The sequence below is a fragment of the Felis catus genome, chromosome E3 (assembly GCF_018350175.1).
Source record: "Felis catus isolate Fca126 chromosome E3, F.catus_Fca126_mat1.0, whole genome shotgun sequence".
NCBI lineage: Eukaryota > Metazoa > Chordata > Mammalia > Carnivora > Felidae > Felis > Felis catus.
In genome coordinates this window covers 26487366-26512837 of record NC_058383.1, presented here as the reverse complement: position 1 = coordinate 26512837, position 25472 = coordinate 26487366, and the positions used below count along the sequence as shown (strand labels likewise).

The 25472-nt window shown below is 43.9% G+C and overlaps 1 protein-coding gene across 1 annotated transcript in view; it reads right to left on the bottom strand.

Annotated features, from left to right (window-relative positions):
- Window positions 1–20960, bottom strand: part of SMG1 (SMG1 nonsense mediated mRNA decay associated PI3K related kinase) — a 139888-nt gene extending 118928 nt beyond the window's left edge. The window contains exons 1-2 of the mRNA XM_045047987.1: window positions 20807–20960; window positions 8739–8794 (exon numbers count right to left, since the gene is read on the bottom strand). The gene's annotated coding sequence lies outside the window, so the exon portion shown is untranslated. The remainder of the gene's footprint in view (window positions 1–8738; window positions 8795–20806) is intronic.
- Window positions 20961–25472: the final 4512 nt, after the last annotated feature.

Below are 25472 nucleotides of genomic sequence, written 5' to 3'. Positions count from 1 at the left end.
GGTGGACGTCAGGGGTGGGTAGGGTAGGAAGGAGAGTTGGGGAGTTATTATTTAATGGGTGGATTATGTCACGGGAGGATGAAAAGGTTCCATGGTGGTGATGGTAGCACAACGACACAAATGAACTTGATGCCATGACTACACATATAAATGATAAATTTTATGGTATGTATGTTTTAGCACAATTTAAAAAATGAAAGAGAGAGAGAAAGAACAAGTCGTGGGAACTAGCACTACTGTCTATTTAATAGCTCTGCCTTCCTAATGTCAACAGGGAACGAAAATAACAATCTCTTTTATTTTTGATTTTCTTGATTATGATTTTTTTTCATCTTGCATAATAGAAACTTTTATTTTACCTTACTTTAATTCTACTACAGTTAACACGCAGCGTTATATTAGTTTCAGGGGTACAATATAGTGATTCAATAACTTGATACGTGACTCAGTGCTCCTCATGGCAAGTGTTACTCTTAACCTCCTTCACCCGTTTCACCCATCCCCCTACTCACCTCCCCTCTGGTAACCATTAGTTTGCTCTCTACAGTTAAGAGTCTGTTTTTTGGGTTTTTTTTTGGGGGGGGGTTGGTTTGTCTCTTATTTTATCTGTTTGTTTTGTTTCTTAAATTCCACATGAGTGAAATTGTAGGCTATTTGTCCCTGACGGCACTTAAATGGCCCTCTCTCTCTCTCACACACACACATTTTTTTTAATTAAAAAATGAAAATAAAATAAAAGAGAGGATGTGGAGAAAAAATAACCCTCACACACTACTGGTGGGAATGCAAACTGGTGCAGTCACTGTGGAAAACAGTATGGAGGTTCCTCAAAAAGTTAAAAATAGAATTGCCATATGATCCAGTAATTTCACTACTGAGCATTTACCCAAGGAATACGAAAACACTAATTCAAAAAGATATATGCCCCCCTCCTGTGTTTATTGCAGCATTATTAAATCTTTTTAAAAAATGTTTACTTATTTTTGAGAGTGAGAGAGAGAGTGCAAGCGAGGGAGGTGCAGAGAGAGACAGACAGAGGACCACAAGCAGGCTCCACCCTGACAGCAGAGAGCCTGATGTGGTACTCGAACTCACGAGGCACAAGATCATTACCTGAGCCGAAGTTGTGACGCTGAACTGACTGAGCCATCCAGGTGCCCCTGCAGCATTATTTATAATAGCCATGTTATGGAATCAACCCACGTGGCTGTCAATAGATGAATGGATAAAGATGTGCTGTATATACTGGGGCACCTGGATGGCTCAGTCGGTTGAGCATCCGACTTCGACTCAGGTCATGATCTCACAGTCCTTGGGTTCAAGCCCCGCATCAGGCTCTGTGCTGACAGCTCAGAGCCTGGAACCTGTTTCAGATTCTGTGTCTCCCTCTCTCTGACCCTCCCCTGTTCATGCTGTCTCTCCCTGTCTCAAAAACAAATAAAATGTTAAGAAAAAAATTTTTTTAAAACAAACAAAACATGTGCCATCCTCAATCCCCATCACCCATTTAACGCATCCTCCTGCCCATTTCTCCTATGTAGGTATGTATTTATTTATTTTTAAGTAACCTCTACACCCAACGTGGGTCTCAAACTCATGACCCCAAGATCAAGAGTTGCATGTTCTTCTGACTTAACCAGCCAGGTGCCTCTACAGATTTTTCTTACGTAGAAAGAAAATTATTTTCAGGCAAAAAGCCTGAAATAGAAGAAAATTATTTTCAGAAATAATTTTTAGATTAAAAAATATTGCTGGCACCAGTTGTATCCATCAGAACAGAGTTTGGGAAAACTTTTGAAACCTAATTACCTATATTCAAACTCTTTGGAAGAAAGAACATGTAAATAAGAGTGGTAGCTTAGAGGTACCTGCCTGGCTCAATTTACAGAGCATGTGACTCTTGATCTCTGAGTTGTGAGTTCAAGGCCCATGTTGGGCCTAGAGCTTACTTAAAAAAAGGGGTGGTGGTGGTGGTAGTTTAGATTGATAGTTTCCAATATGGTAGCCACTGGCCACTTGTGGCTATCGAGCACTTGAAATGTGGCTGGTTCCCACTGAGATATACTGTAAGTAAAATATTTACCAGCTTTCAAAGACTTATTGCCAAAACTAGAGTGTAAAATATCTTTTTAATAATTTTTATATTGATTATATGAAGTGATACTATTTTACCTATATTGGGTTAAATCAAATATACTATTAAAATTAATTTCATTTATCTTTCCTTTTTTAAAGGTGGCTACTAGAAAGCTGAAAATTATATATGTAGATCAAATCATGTTTCTGTTGGACACTGCTGTGCTAGATAAAGGATAAGAATGTATCCTTTATTGAGCACTGTCTAAGGGATGACACGGTATCTGGGCAGCTCTAGAGATACAAGCTATCCCATGGTCATTGGTTAGTTCATTATAGTTTCTGCTAAGAATTATCTCCCAAGGTATCCTCATAAGACCTAACCTTTCTACCCTTCAAGGCCCATATTAACTCTTACATATAATTTATTTTTACCTAAGAACTTAAGGAACTTCTCAGTTTTCTGACCCTATGGAATTATACCACTCATTTTGTCATGTAAGTGCATCAAGTCTTAATTTCCCAATCAAACCAATATGAGCAGTTTGTAAAAGTTTTGACTTTGGGGGTATCTAGCTGGCTCAGTTGGCAGGGCATGAGACTCTTTTTTTTCAACGTTTATTTATTTTGGGGACAGAGAGAGACAGAGCATGAACGGGGGAGGGGCAGAGAGAGAGGGAGACACAGAATCGGAAACAGGCTCCAGGCTCTGAGCCATCAGCCCAGAGCCCGACGCGGGGCTCGAACTCACGGACCGTGAGATCGTGACCTGGCTGAAGTCGGACGCTTAACCGACTGCGCCACCCAGGCGCCCCTGAGACTCTTGATCTCAAGGTTGTGAGTTGGAGACCCACACTGGGTGTAGAGATTACTTAAAATAAAATCTTTAATTAAAAAAAAATAACATAAGTTAAAAATTAAAAATAATAGAAATTTCTGATTTGGGGTGGGGAAACACACACAAGAAACCAATGCATTCTGCTAGTCTAAACCCACAACAGACATCAATAATCAATCACAAGACTATATCCAAGACAGACATTAAGAATCAATCACAGCATATGCTCCCTCCAAACCCACTGAAGGTCTTATTATCATTTTCAATACAGAGCTCTAGGCAGCTACTTCCCACTGATCAAAGTTGTCATGAGAAAATTATTTGTCACCTCTGTAATAGAATCATTTAGGGAATAGGGTTGACTGAGTAAATAAAGCAGAGAGGCACAAGTTTAAATTTCTCTCTCTCTCTGTATCGCAGGCTATATAACAATAAAATGAGGTCAATACATGGATTTCATTAATAGTGTGTCTGAGTATGTTATTGTTGCCTGATATGAAGTATATGGGAATTCTCATGTTTTTATTCAAGGCCAGGGATGTTGGGAAACATGTTGTCTGTCTTCCTTGACATTTTTTTCCTAGTGGTTACCATCATTCTCTCCTGAAGTGGGTACAGAGCAAAGGGTAAGATCATCATACACAAAGGCAGGGTCTCCAAAGTGTTTCAAGGAACACCAGTGCTGTAGGATGCTAAGAAATATTCAAGAAAAAGTGAATTCTCCAGTCTAATAAGTGAAAACACTGAGTTTATAAAAAATTAAGGGGTGCCTGGGTGGCTCAGTCAGTTAAGCTTCTGACTCTTTTTATAATTTTTTTAAGTTTATTTATTTTTGAGAAAGAGACAGAAAGAGTGAGGGGGGAGGGGCAGAGAGAGAGGGGGGAGAGAGAATCTTAAGCAGGCTCCACACTGACAGTGTGGGACTCCAATGCACAAACCAAGCGATCGTGACCTGAGCAGAAACAAAGAGTCAGACGCTTAACCGACAGAGCCACCTAGGCTTCCAAAGGTTATGACTCTTGATCTCGGATCAGGTCATGATCTCACAGTTCATGAGTTTGAGGCCCACATCCGACTCTGAGATGATGGTGAGGAGCCTGCTTGGGATTCTGTCTCTTCTTCTCTCTACCCCTCCCCTGCTTGTTGCTTGTGCTCTCTCTCTCTCTCTCAAAATAAATAAATAAACTTAAAAAAAAATTAAAGTGAGGCGTGCCTGGGTGGCTCAGTCATAGGTTAAGCGGCCGACTTCGGCTCAGGTCATGATCTCACAGTTCATGAGTTCAAGCCCTGTGTCGGGCTCTGTGCTGACAGCTCAGAGCCTGGAGCCTGCTTCGGGTTCTGTGTCTCCCTTTCTCTCTGCCCCTCCCCTGCTCACGCTCTGTCTCTCACTCTCTCAAAAAGTAAGTAAACATTAAAAAAAAAAATTAAAGTGATTCACTGTTACTCTTCTAGTATGCTTCCCAGTTTTTTTGACATAGAGTTCCCGTTTTCAGGACCTACGTTCTGATAAATTTATTTTAGGAAATACTGTTCTAAGGACTCTGCTGATTTTTTTTTAAGTTTATTTATTTTTGAAAGAAAGAAAGTGTGAGTGGGGTAGGAGCAGAGAGAGAGACAGAGGGAAAGAGTGTGGAGCCCGATGTGGAGCTTGAACCCAAGAACCATGAGATCATGACCTGAGCCAAAGTCAGATGCTTATCTGACTGAGCCACCCAGGTGCCTCAGTGATGTTTTATTTTTGAAAACAGGGTGAGGGGGGGCAGTGAGGGTGGTGGTAAACATTGATGCTAGTAATCACCATAGTCTTTCCTTTATTTTAAAATTTACTTCTTCAAACACAGGCATTGGTAGCCATCAGTTATCTGGCGGTAACAGGTGATAGATATCGTTGTGGTTACTTAGAGTGGAAGACAACTAAGTCATGGTCTGATCCAACCCCTGAGTCTGCTGACGAGGAACCTGGGGCTCAGGGAGATTCAGTCCACTGTGCCAGGTCACCGCATGCATCGATGTCTAACAAATTGGAAAGCTTAAAAAATATATAAATGGTTAAGATATGAAGTGGCCCAGAACTATCACTTCCATTATCTCCGGCCCTTTAGTCTACTCTCATCTATCATTTGTTTACTTGCATCAGAAAATAACATTTTGTAGAAAGACCATGAATGTGGATACACTTGTTTCACCCATTAGAGAGAAGAGATGTATTACAACAAAGAGCACTAGATCTCCAGAGGTCTCTCAGCCTTCCAGAGAAAATCAGGCGAAGTGAAAATTCATGCCGGAGTTCTTTATGTTAATGATGATACTGTTCAAAGAGCTTCGCTGGCGTGGAACTCTAGAGTTCTGGACATAATTTTACCTGCTCTGAGTTTATAGTGTCCTCACAATGTGGGCCCTGTGACCAGTAAAAAAAAGTTGACAGCTGGGGTTGGCCTCTCCATGGAGAGATTTGCAGAATGTGACAACTCAGCCAACCTCTACTTGGGGCTTAATTCCACACTGTCACTAATAACACCAAAGAGGCCACATGGCATGTGTTTCCCACACCCCATGGCTTCTACTCTCATGCAGCCCAAACAACTTGTTTTCTGAAAAATCTAATTGGCATTGACCTTTGCTAGGTCATGGTCCATCAACGTCAGCACTATTGGCATTTGAGGCCAGCTAATTATCTAGGCGAGGGCTGTCGTGTGCCTCACAGGGTGGTTAGCAGTGTCCTGTGCGCCCACTTACTAGATGCCAGAGCAGCCCCCAGCTTGTAATCAAAATATTTTGATTACAAAAATAAGTAAACAAATAAATAAAATATTTTGTAATCAAAATATTTCCAGATATTCACAAATGTCCTTTGGGGGACAAAATTGCCTCTGGCTGAGAACCACCGTTTCATCTTATATCAATCTTTTTTAATGTTTATTTATTTTTGAGAGAGAGAGAGACAGAGCGTAAGCAGGGGAGGGGCAAAGTGAGGGAGACACAGAATTGGAAGCGGGCTCCAGGCTCTAAGCTGTCAGCACAGAGCCTGACACGGAGCACAAACTCATGAACTGTGAGATCATAACCTGAGCCGAAGTCAGACACTCAACCAACTGAGCCATGCAGGCGCCCCAAGAACCACTGTTTTAGATGAATCTAATGAGAATGACTGACTAGAGAGTTATTTTCCTATTAGATGGTGAAGTTTCTCAGATAAGGGACACAGGAAACATGTGTTAATCATCTTTGTATCTTTCCTCCCTGGCACATAGTAGGTGTTCATTCACTGATTTTATCCCACAAGTATTTACTAAGAACCTATGTGACACTCTTCCAAGGGGGAAGGGATATAGCAGGTTTCAAGAAGTTTACAATACAGAAGGGGGAAGATAGATAATAAAAACATAAATAGAGGCATAAGTAAATATATAGGGCAATTTCAGATGCTAAGTGCTTTAAAGAAAAGAATATGGATAAATATGAAAGAAGCCTGCCTTGGCCAGAGACTCCAACATCAATTGGAAGTAAGTTGGTAACAGGATCCAAAAATAACAACGGATTCAACAAGATAAAAGTCTGTTTCTCTCTCAAGGAGATAACAATGGATTAAACAAGATAAAAGTTTGTATCTCCCTCAAGGAGAAGTCCAGAAGCAAGTTATCCAGTTCTGTGAAGGCAGTGCTGCTCCAACAAGTCCTCAGGGATCCAGACTTCTATTTTATTGATCTGCATACAGCCTCCATTTCTAGGGTTAGCTCATCAGCTGCTCCAGCTCTAGCCATCATGTCACATTCCAGCCAGTAGAATGAATAAAAGGGGGGGGGGGCGGGGGAAGGCTATGTGCCAATGATTTTTTTTAAGGATGGCTCCTGGAAACTGCCACATTGTATTTCTGCTTGGATTGCATTGGCCAGAACTTAGTCATATGGTCATAAATCATCAAGGGAAGCCGGGCCATTACGGGTACAGCTAAAAATAAGCGGTTCCATTTCTGTGGACAAGGGTGGAGAAGTGTCTGCCAGAGATGGTCAAGGAAGGCCTTTCTGAGGAGGAGACAGTGATGAGAAGAGAGAGGCGATGAGAAGAACTTTCTGGCTAGGGCCCTCAGTTGCTACAAGCCTGGCATATTTGACAGATAAAAGTAAGGCCAGTCTGGGGGAAAACAGGCAGACACAAGATCCCACAGAGCTTTGTGGGGCATTGTAATACGTCTGGGTTCTATTCACCGGCGACGGAAAGCCTTTGGAGGGTTGTGAGGAAGGGAGTTTGTGCTTTCAGATCACTCTGGCTGCTGTGTAAGGATAGAAGTGGGAGAAGTAGGAAGATAGTTCGCAGGCTGTTGGAGTAGATGTGATAGTGACTTGAACTGACCTATCGTGTGCACATGGTAAGAAGTGATTACACTTTGCCTACGATGCTGTGGGATATTGGGGGGCCTGGATGGCTCAGTCGGTTAAGCATCCCACTCTTGATTGTGGCTCAGGTCCTGATCTCATGGTTTGAAGGATGGAGCCCCTCATGGGGCTCTGTGCTTGCTGCACAAAGCCTGCGTGCTGCGTGGGATTCTCTGCTTCTGCCCCTCCGCTGTTTGCACCCACGTGCACGCGCGCTCTCTCTCTCCCTCTTTCTCTCTCTCACAAAATAAATAAATAAACTTTAAAATATATATAATGCTATGGGATATTGGAGCCAAGGCACATAGGCCTCCATGAGGGATAGGATGTGGGGGGTGATATAAAAAAATTAAGATATTTCCCAACGTTTGACCTGAGCAACCAGTGTGTGATTTATTGGTATAGGAAAGGCTTGGGAGGAGGCAAATTTGGGTCAAAAGTTCTGTTTTGAGCCTGTTAAATCCAAGATGTGTATGAGATCTCCAGGGAGAAATGCCAGGCTGGGAGCTGGATATGTAAGAATGTGGCCTGAAATGCAATTTTGAGAGTCATCAGCCTAAAGATGATGCTTTAAGGGTAAGTGTGAAATCAGTGCTAGAAATAATTGTCTCAGGAAAAAAGGAAAGTTCTACATGTTGAAGTGCAATTAGACAAATTTAAAAAACCAAGAATCATCTATGTTAAAGACCCTTAAACATCCGTATAAGCCCCCTTCAAAATCATCAAGTATGCAACTCTGGCTCTTGGTATTCTAATTAAACCTGCCTGAGAATTCAAGCACAGCTCACAAGGAGCAAAAGGCTTTGTGTCATCATTGGTGGAAACGACCTGAAAGAGCTTCTCTGATGCATTTACATCGCATCAGTGCTGTTTTCTGCTTTTTTAAAAAAAAAAATTGCAATTGTGGGGAGGCCTGGGTGGCTCAGTCGGGTAAGCGTCCGACTTCAGCTCAGGTCACGATCTCACAGTTCACGGGTTGGAGGCCCTCATCTGGCTCTGTGCGGACAGCTCAGAGCCTGGAGCCTGCATCTCATTCTGTGTCTCCCTCTCTCTCTGCCCCTCCCCCATTCATGCTCTCTCTCTGTCTCAGAAATAAATAAACATAAAAGAAAGAATGAAAATATCTAGCCTCAGAGAGATTGCGTGTCTTGCTGGAGAACTGGGTCTGCCTTTCCTTAGACTTTTCAACAAGCGTAATTATTCAGGAAGCCTTACTCTATACGGTGCATCTCACTGAGCTCTCCCATTTCTTTACCTAAAGGTAGAAACCCTATGTCATTCTTCTTTTTTTTTAACCAACTATGGTTTCGGGCTTATAATGGGTGCTCAAATATTTATTGACAGAATGAACTAGAGACACGGATATGACTACCCAAAAACAACAGATTCATTAAAGGGGTAACATGGAATTCTAAGAGTCCTGGGATATCATTTAGTCTACAGGTCATTACCTGGCTGGCCTCAGGTGGTCGATGGCCTCAGAAATGTTTTGAGTGGTTTCCAATTTCTGCAAAACACAAAACAAAACAAAATCAAGTTATATGAGCTTCCAACATTCAAAAATTGGGAAATTGAAGACAACAATCCAGATTTTTTTTTTTTTTTTTTTTTTTGCTTCTCTTGAAATTGACAATACTGAACTCACGTTCCCACAGGTCAACAAGGAGAAAAGGGCTGAGGAGGTGATGCCCTAAACTCTGTTTAGATTTCCACCTAGGCTTCTGAAGCCATTTGAATTTGTAACCTCAACTGTCACACTCCTTTATGGAAGTGATAAAGCCAGGTCCTGCACAGCAAAGTGACTTGCTAGAAGGGGGTCCAAGCATCCTCACTCCCAGCCTCTTGCCACACCCTGCTGCCCAGGAAGCACAGGCAGCCTAAAAATCTGTGTTTGTCCTGACTGTGCATAAACACATACACACAGAGATGAGTGTACAGCCAAGGCTAATTCTCAAGACGAGGAAAAAGACTAAAAATGTAAATTGGGTTAATTTCAAAAATCTTGTCAGTTAAAAAAATTACAGTAAACTTTCTATTGCACTTGGTCACAAAGTCAACCTTTTTAAAAAAATTTTTTTTTAACGTTTATTTATTTTTGAGACAGAGAGAGACACAGCATGAATGGGGGAGGGGCAGAGAGAGAGGGAAACACAGAATCGGAAGCAGGCTCCAGGCTCTGAGCCATCAGCCCAGAGCCCGACGCGGGGCTCGAACTCGCGGACCGCAAGATCGTGACCTGAGCCGAAGTCGGACGCTTAACCGACTGCGCCACCCAGGCGCCCCTAAAGTCAACCTTTTTTAAAAAAATGTTTTTAAAGTTTGCTCCTGAAAAAAGCAATGTTTTTTTAAGTAATCTCTATACCCACTGTGGGGTTCGAATTCATGACTCCAAGATCAAGAGTCACATACACTTCCGAATGAGCCAGCCAGGAACCCCAAAGCTGGCCCATTCTGATCTGAAACTCTCTTTTCACATTGTTTAAAGAAATAATAGGGGTGCCTGGGTGACTCAGTCGGTTGAGCGTCCAATTCTTGGTTTTGGCTCGAGTCATGATCTCACGGTTTGTGGATTCAAGCTTCATATTGGGCTCTGCACTGGCAGTTCAGAGCCTGCTCAGGATTCTTTTCCTCTCTCTCAAAATAAATAAACTTAAAAAAAAGAGAAATAATAAATCTGGGTTAATATTTATTCCAGTTCTGAGCCAGCCATGGTTTCACTTTCTACATCATTCAGTAGTGATCTGGTGCGATGGTGAGAAATGAATGAAATAAGAAACTGGAGGGTGGGAGAGTAAGAACCAGCTGGCTCATGGGGAGGCCTCCTGGGAGCAGTTATTACATAATGTGGTGCTTAATAATCTAGTGAACTGTATACCTCCAGAACACATCCAAATGTTAATTAAAACGTTTCTTCCTTCCTTACTCATTCTGCAGGGCCCCCTTGAGGTGCTCATTGAATTTAATTCCTCTCTCCGGGTTGTTCTCCCCTCCCCCAACCAGGGCATCCACTGATGGGGGAGAGGGAGGGTCACCAGAGAACCAGAAAAACAAAAGCAACAACCTTTGGACCCAATTGGGTAAATCATTGATCTATAAGTCAGAAACACTTCAGATGTGTTTTCTGTTCTCCAGGTCAGTGCTTGTCACATTTCTATGTGCTTCCCAGTCACCCGGGATCTTGTGAAAGTGCAGACAGCTTTAGCAGCTCTGGGTTGGGGCCTGAGACTCTGCATTTCTAATAAGCTCCCAGGTGCTGAAGCTGCAGGTCCGGAGACCACGCTCTTGGGCCTCCAGGCCCTAGAGTTGACCACTGGTTCTCAAACCTGCCTGCCCATTCAAGTCACCCCAGCGGATCCCGGAGAACTACTGATATCTCGGTCTCCTTGGCAGATTCTGATTTAAAATGTATGGGTGGAGCCTGGCCGTTCAGAGTTTTCAAAACTTCAGGAGATTCTAGTACAATGCCCAGTTGGAGAAGCACTGCCCCAGACTAGAGCAAGCTTTAGTATATCTCAGGGTCACCCCCAGGGTTTGTTAAGACACACAGATTGCAGGACTCCACCCTGCAGGGTTTCAGTTGCGGTGGGTGGGGCCTGAGAATTTGCATGTCTAACAAAGTGCTGCTGATTCTGCTGGTGGGCTGGGAGAGAACACACAGGGGTGCTGTGGGGAGGAACTGATCTTCACTTAAGTACTTAAATAAGCAAGAATGACCAGTGCTTGGAAGCTATGTTGGCTGTCCTTCTCTTGTCACCCAGAGAGGATTGTCAACCAGTTACACCCAGCCTAGGATCCACCTTTATGCCCCAAGGCTCGTCAGTTCCCCAGCTGGTTCACTCTGTGTGGACAGCTCCTTTTACGAGAGTTCAGGCCAGTTGTAGCCACTGTAGAATAGACGCTGGTGGCCTCATCCCTGGAGAGGTGGTGCTGATGGTGAGGGTGAATGCCTGGCCCTGGGCAAACTGGAGATTTCCCACCAAGTCTGGATGGTGGTGGAACATTCTCACTTGTTTTGGTAAAAGCCCATGATTCCATTCCAGAGGTGCTTTCGTGGCTCTGTTTCTTGGGCAAAGGGTGGAAGAGCTCAGCTGTGACCATAGGAACATTGAGAAGGGGTGGGAGCAGTAAGAATTCATTCTCTCATGGGAACAAGATGGAAGTATGCCCAGGGCACCTGGGTGGCTCAGGCTCCTTGCTGCCAGCATGGAGTCTGGGTGGGATTCTCTCTCTGTCCTCCCCCACTCCCTTCAAAATACATAAAAAAACTAAAAAAGAAGAAGGAAGAGGAGGAGAAGGAGGGGGAGGAGGAGGAGGAGAAGGAGGAGGGGAGGAGGAGGAAGGGGAGGAGGAGGAAGAGGAGGAGGAGGAAGAGGAGGAGAAGGAGGAGAAGGAGGATGAGGAGAAGGAGGAGGAGAAGAAGGAGGAGGAGGAGAAGAAGGAGGAGGAGGAGAAGGATGAGGAGGGGAAGGAGAAGGAGGAGAGAAGGAGGAGGAGGAGAGGGAGGAGGAGGAGGAAGAGGAGGAGGAAGAGGAAGGCGGTGCCAGCTCCACATCGAGGGCCGTTCCTAAAAATGTTGAGCTCCTTACCCCAGAGTTATTTTCCAAATCCATGTAATGTTTTTGCTAGCTTTTAATTTTTTTTTCCAGTTTTTGATTCTTTTTTTTTTTACATTAAATTACATGCTAGAGATTTACAACTAAGCTTCAAGACAAAGCAGAGGTAAGGCCTAGCAGCTTTTTAAAAAATACTCATTTTGGGGGCACCTGGGTAGCTCAGTCGGTTGAGCAACTGACTCTTGATTTCCACTCAGGTCATGATCTCTCAGTTGTCAGTTTGAGTCTCGCTCAGTGCTGATGGTACTGAGCCTGCTTGGGATTCTCTCTCTCCCTCTCCCTCCATGCGCTCTCTCTCAAAATAAATAAATAAACTTTAAAATAAACATTCATTTTTATCTTCTCCAAATACATTCCTTTACTTACCTATTCATTTTCTTAAAAAAAATTGTTTTTTATTTTTTAAAATTACTTTATTATTTTATTTATTTATTGAGAGAGAGAGAGAGAGCACAAGTGCACAGGCAAGCAGGGGAGGGACAGAGAGAGAATCCAAAGGAGGCTCTGCTCTTTCAACACCGAGCCTGACTTAGGACTTGAACTCACAAACCATGAGATCATGACTTGAGCCAAAATCAAGAGTCTGACACTTAACCGACTGAGCCACCCAGGCGCCCCTACCTTTTTCTTTTCTTTCAGGGACATTTTCATAACCAGTAGTTTGAGTTAAGTAGCATTTTTTTAAACTGAAATAAATTTTATACATAACATTGTGTAAATTTCAGGTGTATAACATGTTGATTTGACACATTCCTGTATTGTCATATGATTGCCACTGTATACTGACAATTAGGACCTATAATTATTTCCTTTTAGTGGTGGGAATAACTAAGATCTAGTCTCTTCGCAAGTTTGATGATTATGATACAGTATTGTGGTCTATATTCACTATCCTATACATTAGATTTTTAGGACTTATTTAGTACCTGTTGCAAGTCTGTTTAATCCTTACAGAAAAATAACCCTGGAGAAAGAAACTACCATTTATTAAGTGCCTATATGTCTCAGGGATTCCACAAATTTATTTGCCTTCATTAGCTCATGGATTGCGGTAGAAAACTCTGCACTGGGATTATAACTATCTGGAATTTTTTTTGGAAAAATATTTTTTCAAGAAAAATAGTCTGTTCAGATAAAGCATTCTCACAGAGAAAATAATGTAGACGCTGAAGAAACATGTAGAGCTGTGAATGTATGTGGGCCATTAAGCCACAGAAATTTTCTAGACCTCCCCTGGTGGCCATTAAAACTCCTGCTGAGAGCTAGTTGGTTAATTCCATCACAAAGTTTTAGCTATCACCTCTAATGGTTTTTACCAGACCAATGGGGGAATCCCAACAGGGTTAATGGGCAGTAAGGTTAATTTTTGCCTTCTGGCAGAGGCTTTAAGAATTTTTGTTTTGGTTTGTTTTGATATATATATATATATATATATATATATATATATATATACATACCATAAATTATATAGTAGAATGAAGCCACATATTAGGCAAGGGACCATCTTTTTTATTTTTTATTTTTTTCCACCAAAATACTGTCAAACACTGGCCTTGAAAATGACTACGTTTAGGCGCACCAGGATGGCTCAGTAGGTGGAGCATGCGACTATTGATCTTGGGGTGGTGAGTTTGAGCCCCATGTTTGGTGTAGAGAGTACTTAAAAAAAACAAAACCACTGTGTCCATTTCACAGGTCTGTTTGGGAACTACTCCATACCTGGCACTGGGTTTATAATGGTGAACAAAGTAGACACAACATTTGCCCTCAAAGAGCTTCATTGCTGGCAAAAGAAAGAAATACTACAAGTAAATATATAACCCCAAGCTGAGTGTCGAGCCTTGTCTCTTTGTTGTATGGATACAACCCCAAGTTGTAGATATGAGAGAATAACAGGAAGATAACTTGCATGGGAAGTCCAGGGGAAGTGACTTTAGCTGGGCCCTAGGGGATGAGAAAAAAGGAGCTAGGTGAGGAGTTCTGGTGGGGGAAGAACATTACAGCTGGAAATGAAAGGTCCTTGAGGTAGGAAGGAACTTGGCAACTTCTGGGGACTTAAAGAAGGGCTGTGTAGGAGACAGAGTTCTTAGGGTTCTCCAGGGAAAGAAAACCAACAAGAGAGACAGAGAAAGACACTGGCTCACACGATAATGAAGGCTAAATCCCACAATCTGTTGGAAGCCCAGAAGAGCTGGTGGTGTAGTTCGAGTCCAAACGTGAAGGCCTTAGAACCAAAGGAACCAGTGGTGTGAAATGGGGCCAGTGGCAAGCCCCGTGAATCAGGAATGCTCATGGTATAAGTCCCCATCTCAAGAGGAGACAGATGTCCCAGCTCTACACTCAGGTAGGGGTAGAGAATTCTCTCTTCCTAAGGCTTTTTCCACTCCGGACTTCAACCCATTGGGCTAACGCCAACCTGGAGGAGGGCAATCTGCCTCACTCAGTCTACCGATTCAAATGCTAATCTCTTCCAAAAACACCCTCACAGATTCGCTGAGTAATGTTTAACTAGATGTCCACCTGGAGAGCCCATGGCCCAGGTCAAAATTAACCATCACAGAGGCTGATGGCCAGAAGAGGCAAGAGAGGAATGCAGGGATGAGTGGTTTGTACTGGTCAACTTGGTTATGTTGGAAAGAGGTCTCCTAGAATCCTTTTCCCTGTTCGATGTGGCCGAAAGAGGCAAGAGCAGGTGCAGCAGCACCGTCCCTGAAAGTCATCGTGGTTGGATGCAGTGGTAGATGGTAAGATACAGAGATGCCTGCAGGTTCCACTGGCCTTTGCTCTCCTCCGCTCTACATCCAGCTCTTGCCCTGACCAACAGCAGCCCCTGTCCCACCACCAGATGCTTGGTGGCAACAGCAACACAGAGGCACAACCTGCCATAGAGCCTTCCTTGGCTGTTCTATTTTGGTGGCCAAATGTGCTTGGCTGCTCAGACCGACTGGCCAGTGCTTCCTTTGATCTCCTACTTTCCCTCCTGAATCATTCCTTCCCTTACTCCTCCTTCAGCTCTGTGAGGTCTAATTCCTAGAATGAATCTCTTATCCCATAACCTATAGTGATTCTGGGTTGAACCCTCACTGATACAATGGACCAGACCATGTAGGCCACCGTAAAGAGCAGGAGAAGCTATCACAGACCAGTGGGTCAGGCAGCTGGCCTACATCTGTGCGTGGGGCTCCCTTGACCACAGCCAGGATTCAAGTACCCCAGGATTCTAAACAGAGCAGGGCAGTGTGCAGAAAAAATTGCCATCAGACTATTCCCAAATCTGCCCCATGACCGGTTCCCTCTGCATTCTGGCAAATGGTCATTATGATTTTGCTCCTCAGCCCTGATGAGAAGAGGTATTTTTCTCTAACAAGTAGAAGGATTAATGAGCAGGGAAAGACTCCAGTCCCTTATGGCCAGTGTTTAGAAGCAATAGCTTTGGGGCAGGCACAGGAATATGTTAAATGATTAGACTTTTTTTTTTTAATGTTTTATTTATTTTTGAGAGAGAGAAAGAGAGCAGAGGAAGGGCAGAGAAAGCGGGAGACTGAGGATCCAAAGTGGGCTCTGTGCTGATAGCAGCGAACCCAATGAGGGGCTTGAACCCACGAACCGCAAGACCATGATCTAAGCCAAAGTCGAACGCTCGACCGACTGAGCCACCCAGGAACCCCATAAATGAACTGGCTTTTGGACCAAAAGCAGCTGGAAATCTGCCCTCCTTTGGTGTGTATGTACAGGGCTCCAGGGATTTGCATGTGTTGATTGGCTGAAGGAGAAAGTAGTGGCTACACTTCAGAATCAATGGGGGGGAGGGGAGGTAGGGGGTTGGGTGTGCTTTAAAAATATGCAGATGCTCCACTGTAGACCATGTAAATCCGATCTCTGGGGGTAAGTTTTTGTTTTTGTTTTTGTTTTTAGTCCAAAGTGATTTCTCTGAAGCTTTTTTTAGTCCAAAGTGATTCCAAGAATAGCCAGGGTTGAGAACCCACACAACCGGAGTGAAGAGGTCACAAACAAGGGACCCTGTGGGCCATGTCTGATCCAAGATGTGCTTTGATGGACACTATCTTCTTTCAGAAATTTAAATTCACCGCTAATATTGAAACAGAGAGACTGCAAAGACAAACATGAATTTCCAGCTTCCTTCCTCTGAAAACATGCAAGGATTGGCAATACTGGGCCGCGTTCACACATGGCAATGAGAGTTAAGAACAGACTGAGAGCTTCCTTTAGGAAGCCCCAGCCTCTTCTGTTAGTCACAGTCCCTACTAACTGCGAACGTACTGCCCGGCCTGTTCCATTCACCTTATTATCTAGCCCTCTGCTGTACACACTGCATTCGGGGACCCCGCAGAGATCAGACGCGGAGGTCAGCCAACTAGAGCCATAAGGCTAGATCTGGCTTGCTGTCTATTTTTGTATGGCCTGCAAGCCAAGAATGGCTTTTACATTTTTAAATTGCTGGGGAAAAAAGCAAAAGAATAATGTTGCATGACACATAGGAAATCAATACAATTTCGGCGCCCATATTGTAGCACAGAATAAGGCTGTGCTCATTTGTTTATGTGTCTGTGGCTGCTTTTGTGTTACCATGAAGAGTAAGTACATAGTTGCAGCAGAGATTGCATGGTCTGAAAAGCTTTAAAATATGTGCGATCTGTCCCTTTACAGAATAAGACTGTTAATTAAGAGAATAGGATTTAGAATGAAAGAAAGCTAGGATCCAGTGTTAACTATGTGAGAGAATCTGGGCAAATGATACCACCTCTCTGTAAAATGCAGAAAAGAAATCCTACCCAGCAGGGGATTGTGAGGATGTAGATTAGATCACTAGGCATAGCCCACAGCCCAGTGCCTAGAAAGTGGAGAATAAATTGTAGCCCATAGGAAAGTGAGACTGGGCATCACCTTGTGAGATTGATACTGTTTTTCAATGAGTAACAGAAAAAGAACCAGAGTCATTTGCCTAAACAACAACAACAACAAAAAAGAGTTCATTGCTATTACCTCAAAGCGGTTACACTATTATGTCATTAAAGTCATTTTGCAATCATTCAAACTGAGCCATTGTTCTGCATTAGGTATCTTTTAAATGTGAACACTGTGATATTGACCAAATACAAAATCACCTTTATACTCATAATTACTAACTATTGGCTTTGTCATCATGTAAAAGCCTTAGAAATAATAACCCTAGATAACCTTAGAAATAATATTTATGTTAGCATAAATAACAATAGGATTTCTTGAGAAAATGAACTGTCCATACTGAGTGAAAGCTGTCTTTTCTGTATTGTATATTTTACATTTTTGAAATTCATTCCATATCCAGGAGCTGATATTTTCACTTAATTTAAAAAAAAATTTTTTTTAACATTTATTTATTTTTGAGACAGAGAGAGACAGAGCATGAACGGGGGAGGGGCAGAGAGAGAGGGAGACACAGAATCAGAAGAAGGCCCCAGTCTCTGAGCCATCAGCCCAGAGCCCGACGCAGGGCTCGAACTCACGGACCGCGAGATCGTGACCTGAGCTGAAGTCCGACGCTTAACCAACTGAGCCACCCAGGCGCCCCTGATATTTTCACTTTAAAAAAAATGCATTTTGGGCACCTGGGGGGCTCAGTCAGTCAGTTAAACATCTGACTTTGGCTCAGGTCATGATCTCACGTTTCGTGAGTTCAAGCCCCACATTGGGCTCTGTGCTAACAGCTCAGAGCCTGGAGCCTGCTTCAGATTCTGTGTCTCCCTCTCTCTCTGCCCCTCCCCCACCGCCGCACACACACTCTCTCTCTGTCTCAAAAATAAATAAACATTTAAAAACATTTTTAATGAATTTTCTTCTGTTTGAGCAAAGTTGACCAAATAAAATCCTTGCCTATAAGTATTTTTAAACTAATTAAATCTCCAGAACTGACCATGCATATAAAATATACGTAACATTACATTTACCATTTTAGCCATTTTAGGGGCGCCTGGTTGGCTCGGTTGAGCATTCAAGTTTGGCTCAGGTCATGATCTTATGGTTTGTGGGTTTGAGCCCCGCATAGGGCTCTGCACTGACAGCACAGAACCTGTCTGTCTCCCTCTCTCTCTGCTGCTTCCCTGCTCAAGCTCTGTCTCAAAAATAAGTAAACTTAAAAAAACAAAAAAACAGGGGCGCCTGGGTGTCTCAGTTCCTTGAGTGACCAACTTCGGCTCAGGTCATGATATTATGGTCCGTGAGTTCGAGCCCTGCATCAGGCTCTGTGCTGACAGCTTGGAGCCTGGAGCCTGCTTCCGATTCTGTCTGTCTGTCTGTCTGTCTGTCTCTCTCTCTCTCTCTCTCTCTCTCAAAGAATAAATAAACATTTAAAAAAAAAAACCCTTAAAGTGTACTATTGTGTGGCATGAAGGACATTCACCGTGCTGTGCAGCCCTAACTAATACCTAGTCCCAGAGCTTTTCATCACCCTAAAGAAACCTGGTACCCATTAAGCAGTCACTTCCCATGGTTCCCCTCAGCCCAGCCCCTGGCAACAGCTAATCTACTTTCTATACCTATCAATTTGCCAATTCTGGACATTTCATTTAAGTGGAATCATACATTGTGTAGTTTTTTGTGTCTGCCTTCTTTCACTCAAAAGAATGTTTTCAAGGTTCATCCATGGTTGTATTGTAGCATGGACCAGCATTTCGTTCCTTTTTGTGACTGAATAATAGTTCTTTTTTTTTTTTAACGTTATTTATCTTGAGAGAGAGAGAGAGAGAGAGAGAGAGAGAGAGAGAGAGAGAGAGAGAGTGGGGGGGGGAGGGGCAGAGAGGGGGAGAGAGAATCCCAAGCAGGCTCTGTGCTGTCAGCACAGAACCCGACACGGGGCTCGACCCCACGAACCATGAGATCATGACCTGGGCCAAAACCAAAAGTCTAACACACCCAACCGCCTGAGCCACCAGGCGCCCCTGAATAATATTTCATTGTATTGATATCCCACATTTTGTTTATCCCTCCATCTATTGATAGACATCTGGGCTGTTTCCCTTTGGGACTGTTGTATATAGCTCTGGGATGAACATTTACATACATGTTTTGAAACGTGTTTCAGGTTTGAAAACCTGTCAGAGTTCTAGTATCAAGACCCTTTGAGACCTTGCTGAGTGTCTTCAAAAAAAAACGAACCAGTTGATAAGGACAGTAAAAGGACTGAGCCCTGGGTGGAAGGGTCTTGATAACAGATTTGCTTGTTTTTGCTTCACGCAGGTCTCACCTCCGGGAACGCAAGTGCCATGAGGGCCAGGACTGTAGCTCAAGGACTGAGGCACCTTGAGAGACTGAACAGACAGACACTGGCCAGACCTTATATAAAAACAGAATTCTGACCCTCAATCTGCAGCCCAGGAAACCAACCCATTGTCTGCAGTAACCAGCCTGGGAGCCAAACAACAGCCCCTGGAACAACCGTCCCCCAAAGGCCAGGGCTTGATTAGTAACTGACAGCTTCCCTAATTCCTATCTCTGCTTCTAGCTTAGGACCAGCTAGAGAAAGCCAAATGGGTACCCCTAACCAATCACACGGCATGCCCTTCTTCTAGTTAGCCCACTTCTGACTTCCCCATGCCAACAGCCTCCACTGGGGGCACAGCTGGATCCTTCCTTCCTTCATTTACTTATGAAAAAATTTTTTTAATTATTATTTTTTTTAATTTTTTTTTCAACGTTTATTTATTTTTGGGACAGAGAGAGACAGAGCATGAACGGGGGAGGGGCAGAGAGAGAGGGAGACACAGAATCGGAAACAGGCTCCAGGCTCCGAGCCATCAGCCCAGAGCCTGACGCGGGGCTCGAACTCACAGACCGCGAGATCGTGACCTGGCTGAAGTCGGACGCTTAACCGACTGCGCCACCCAGGCGCCCCTAATTATTATTTTTTAAGTAAGCTTGACACCCAATATGGGGCTTGGACTGACAACCCTGAGATCAAGAGTCACATGCTCTATGCACTGAGCCAGCAAAGCGCTCCCTGCCCCCACCTTTTTTTTTTTTTTTTAACAATAAAGCTTTCCCTCTCCTCTGTCTGCCTTTGAGTCTGTGCCAAAACACAAATAATGGGGGCTGACTCGCTTGCTATAGCCTATATAGACAGCTCTGAGTAAGGAGCATCTGTTTGTTCTCCTTTGGATAGTCTTTGTCCATTTGCACAACCTCCATGCCCCGGGCAGGGCCTGACACACAGACCATGGTGTGAATGCACAGGGCTGAGGAAGGGCCAGTGTGTCCCTTTCACAGTGCCCTGCTGGACACTCAGGCCCACAGCACAGCCACAGGCTCTCTCTAGAACTCTGGCCCTGCCCCTGCAGCGGCCAGCCCACCACCTCTACCGGACATCCGCAAGCCCTGGGCCCCAACGTTCCCAAACCTACTGGTTACCGCCTCCCTCCTCTGGAAGCCCTTCACCTGCTTTCCACACCCAGGATCACCCCAGGGCCCTGCGTGGCACGTAGGAGTCAACCTACCTCCTCCCTCTCGTTCTCCCCAGCCTATAATCCCTCTGTAAGTCCTGCTGGTTCTACTCCAGAATGCCCAGCGAAGCCGCCCCTTCCTCTGGCTCCGTTCCTGGCTCATTCCTTCGTTGCAGCAATAGCTCAGAACTGGTCTAGCTGCCTTCAGCTTGGCCTCCTCGGAAACAGCCAGGGGACATTTTCCCAAACAACCCATTTCTGACCGGGAGGCTTCCCTGCCCAGCAGCCTCCCGTCACCATCACATTAGCGCCTAAACTCTAGAAAGAGGCTTTCTGGAGCCCCCAGACCCGGTCCCGGTCCACCCTTCCAGCTTCAACTCCAGGGCAGCTTCTGTTCTCAAAGTCTACGCTCTGCCCTCCCTGCCGTCCCCGCTTTTGCCTCCTCTGGGCATTCTCTCCCCCTCCCCTTGCCTTGGCAGGTGGCTCCTCTTTTTCAAGCTTCACTGACTCACTGCCTCAGTCGTGAAGCCGCCGCGGTGCTGTTGCCACGATCCCCTCCGGACACCTGGTCACTCTGGGCTCATTACACTAGGATGAGACGTGCCGGTCGGTCTCCTTCCTTCCCCTCAAGTGTGTAAATTCCGTGAAGTCTGGAATTTTTGCTTTTGACCTTTGTGGTCTCAGAACCAAACGTGATGCCTGGCACATGACAGATACCAAAATGTCAATATTTGTTGAGCAAATGAATATTTGCAAAAAAAAAAAAAAAAGAGCTGTATCAGGGTTGGATTACTCAACAGAGTTTAGGGCCAATAGCCAAAGAGGGGAATACCCTCCCCCACCCCCACCCCACAAGAATTTGGTATTTGATACGTGGATAAAAGCAACGATGGTGGCATTCTGAGAAAATAGAAAAAAGGAGAACTTTGTATACATTCTTACATTCCTTTTGCTGTCTGGGGTTCCCCCCCATTATTATGTTCCCAGTTTTAAAGATTTTCTTTTTAAGTGATCCCCACCATCCAACACGGGGCTTGAACTACAACCCTGAGATCAAGAATCTCATGCTCTACGAACTGAGCCAGCCAAGTGCCCCTGACTTTTTTTTTTTAAGATTTTATTTTTGGGGCACCTGGGTGGCTCAGTTGGTTGAGCATCCAACTTCTGCTCAGGTGGTGATCTCACGGTTTCTGAGTTCGAGCCTCACATCAGGCTCTGTGCCAACAGCTCAGAGCCTGGAGCCTGCTTCAGTTTCTGTGTGTGTGTGTGTGTGTGTGTGTGTGTGTGTGTGTGTGTGTGTGAAAAACAAATAAACATTTTTTAAAAATTAAAAAAATACATAAAAGTTTTAAGTAATCTCTATACCCAACATGGGGCTCGAACTCATGACCCCAAGACCAAGAACCACAGGCTCTACTGACTGAAACAACCAGTGCCCTGAAACTTGCTTTTGAGTCAATTTTAGCAAAATATCAAGGATGAGCAGGTACATAACCTTTTATTTGTTTTGTTTTTTTTTAAGGACCCATGGGAGAGATTTCTTTCCTATTTCTTCCCCTCCTTCCAAAAAACATCTTACCTTCTATTAAGTAAATATGTTTTTATCATGTGTTTCCCTCTTTGCCTAGCTTCTGTGAAGCTCAGAGCCAAATTTGTGGCCCATATTTTATAATTATACAGTACCCAAGTGCATGCATTTCTGACTGCTAACTTCTCGGATTATTATTAAAACTTTATTTTTGGGGCGCCTGGGTGGCTCAGTCGGTTAAGTGTCCAACTTCGGCTCCAGACATGATCTCATGGTTCGTGAGTTTGAGCCCTACGTTGGGCTCTGTGCTGACAGCTCAGAGCCTGGAGCCTGCTTCAGATTCTGTGTCTCCCTCTCTCTCTGACTCTCCCCCATTCATGCTCTGTCTCTCTCTGTCTCAAAAATAAACATTAAAAAAAATTAAAAAAACCTTTATTTTTCTTCTTGTTTCAATTAAGCCTTTACTTTTAATTTTTTAAAAATTTTTTTGCATTTATTTATTTTTTGAGAGACATAGAGAGACAGAGCACAAGCTGGGGAGGGGCAGAGAGAGGAGGAGACACGGAATCTGAAGTAGGCTCCAGGCTCCGAGCTGTCAGCACAGAGCCCGACGTGGGGCTCAAACCCACAAACAGCGAGATCATGACCTGAGCCAAATTTGGACACTTAACAGACTGAGCCACCCAGGCACCCCATTTACTTTTAATTTTTAAAAAAAATTTTAAAAGTTTATTTATTTAAGTAATCTCTGTACCCATCATGGGGCTTGTACCCACAACACCAAGATCAAGAGTCTCATGCTCTTCCAACTGAGCCAACCAGCTGCCCCTAGATTTAAAAAAAAAAATTTTTTTTAATGTTTATTATTTTTTTTTTAATTTTTTTTTTCAACGTTTATTTATTTTTGGGACAGAGAGAGACAGAGCATGAACGGGGGAGGGGCAGAGATAGAGGGAGACACAGAATCGGAAACAGGCTCCAGGCTCTGAGCCATCAGCCCAGAGCCCGACGCGGGGCTCGAACTCACAGACCGCGAGATCGTGACCTGGCTGAAGTCGGACGCTTAACCGACTGCGCCACCCAGGCGCCCCTGATGTTTATTATTTTTGAGACAGAAGCAGAGGGCGAGAAGAGGAGGGGCAGAGAGAGAGGGAAGCACAGAATCCAAGGCAGGCTCCAGAACTGTCAGCACAGAGCCTGACGCAGGGCTCGAACTCATGAACCCTGTGAGATCATGACCTGAGCTGAAGTTGGACACTCAACCGATTAAGCCACGCAGGCGCCCCCCTAGACTTTATTTTGTAGAGCAGCTTTACACAAACAGCAGGTTTACAGAAAAAAATGAGCAGAAAGTACAGAGAGTTCCCATATATTCTCTCTTCCCTTACATTTCCTCTCTTATTAGCAATTTGCATTGGTGTGGGACCTTTGTTATAACTGATAACCCAACGTGAGTGTGTTATTGTTAACAAAAGTTCAAAACTTACATTAGGGTTCACTCCTTGTAGTGTGCAGCCCTATGGGTTTTAACAAATGCAAAACAGCATGCGTACACCCTTTCGGTATCATACGCACAGAATAGTTTCATTGCCTGAAAAAATCCCCTGTGCTTCAGCTATTCGTCCCTCCTCCCACCACCTTACTGTTGGTTTTATTGGTATCTTGAACCATGTAAGAAAAAGGATGAAGAGGAATTATAATCATCTTATCCTATCATCCTCCTATGAAAAGTTTCAGATACCCCTGAAGTTCCAAAAAAGGATACAATGAGTAGCAGTGGTTGAATTGTTAATGTTTTGTCATTTTTGCTGTCATTTATTTATTTTTGTTTTTACTGAACTTGTTTTTTTTTTTTTTTTTTTTTTTTTTCCCAGAACCATTTGAAAGGAAGTTGCAGGCATCCTGGACACTTGGTCCCTAAATACTTCAGCATTCACGTTGTAGGAATAGAGACATTCTCCTACATCATCTCTGGGCATTATTCCACCTAAGGGAATTAACAACAATTCTCTACTGTCTCCAGTATCCATCCACTTCCAAATCTCCCCGGGTGTCTTCAAAATGCCTTTAAGACTGCTTCGTTTCCTCAAACCAGGATGCCATTAAAAGTCACCTGTGGGGGGCACCTGGGTGGCTCAGTCGGTTGAGCGTCCGACTTCAGCTCAGGTCATGATCTCACAGCTTGTGAGTTCAGGCCCCATGTCGGGCTCTGTGCTGACAGCTCAGAGCCTAGAGCCTGCTTCGGATTCTGTGTCTCCCTCTCTCTCTCTCTACTCTCCTCTGCTCATGCTCTGTCTCTCTCTGTCTCAAAAATAAATAAACATTAAAAAAAATTTTTTTTTAAATTCATCTGTGGTAGGGGCACCTGGGTGGCTCAGTCAGTTAAGCATCTGACTCTTGATCTCAGCTCAGGTCATGATCTCATAGCTTGTGAGTTCGAGCCCCACATCGGGCTGCGCTGACAGTGTGGAACCTGCTTGGGATTCTGGCTCTCCTCTCTGGCTCTCCACCGCTTGCACTTTCTCTCTCTCAAAAAATAAATAAACACAAAGACAGAGAGAGAGAGAGAGAGAGAGAGAGAGAGAGAGAGAGAGAGAGAGAGAGAAAAATTCACCTGTGGCAGGTATTGTTGTCTCTTTACTCTCTTTTTATCCAGAAAACTCCTTTCATCTCTTTCCATCATCTCCTCTTTCACACTGATGTAAAAAAATTGTATAACACACACAAGTTTTGCCACCTTAATCATTTTAAACTGTGCAGTTCAACGGCAGCAAGTCCATTTACTTTACTGTGCAGCTAACACAACCTTCTGTCTCCAGAACTTTTTCATCTTGCAGAACTGAAACCGTGCACCTGTTACACATTAACTTCCTGTTTCTCTCCTCCTGGCCTCGGGCAACCATTGATCTACGTTCTCAATGACATGGACTTTTATTTTTTGACACAAAACAGACTGTAATTATTTAACGTATATATTTGGACGAGTTTGAAGGTAAGTTTACATCTGTGAAACTGTCCCCGTAAATAACTAGAGCCATAAACGTAACCACCACCTCCAGAAGCTTCCTCTCTCCTTCCTTCATTTAGTGATAAGAACATTTAACATAAGATCTACCCTCTTAACAAATTTTTAATGATATAATACAGGGGCAGCTGGGTGGCTCAGTCAACTAAGCCTCAGACTCTAGATTTCGGCTGGGGTCACTATCTCATGGTTCCAGAGATCAAGCTCTACATTGGGCTCTGTGCTGACAGCGTGAAGCCTGCCTTGGGGTTCTCTCATTCCCTCTCTCTCTGCCCCTCCTCCACTCTCTCTCTCAAAAATAAATAAATAGGGGTGCCTGGGTGGTTCAGTCAGTTAAGCACATGACTTTGGTTCAGGTCATGATCTCGTGGTCCATGGATTTGAGCCCCATGTCAGACTTTGCTAACAGCCTGCAGCCTGCTTTGGATTCTGTGCCTCCCTCGCTCTCTGCCCCTCCCCTGCTTATGCTCTCTCTCTCTCTCTCTCCCCCAAAAATAAATATTAAACATTTTTCAAAAACATTCAAAAAATAGGGCTATCCCCTTAAAAAGAATATCATACAGATATCATACACTATCATTAGC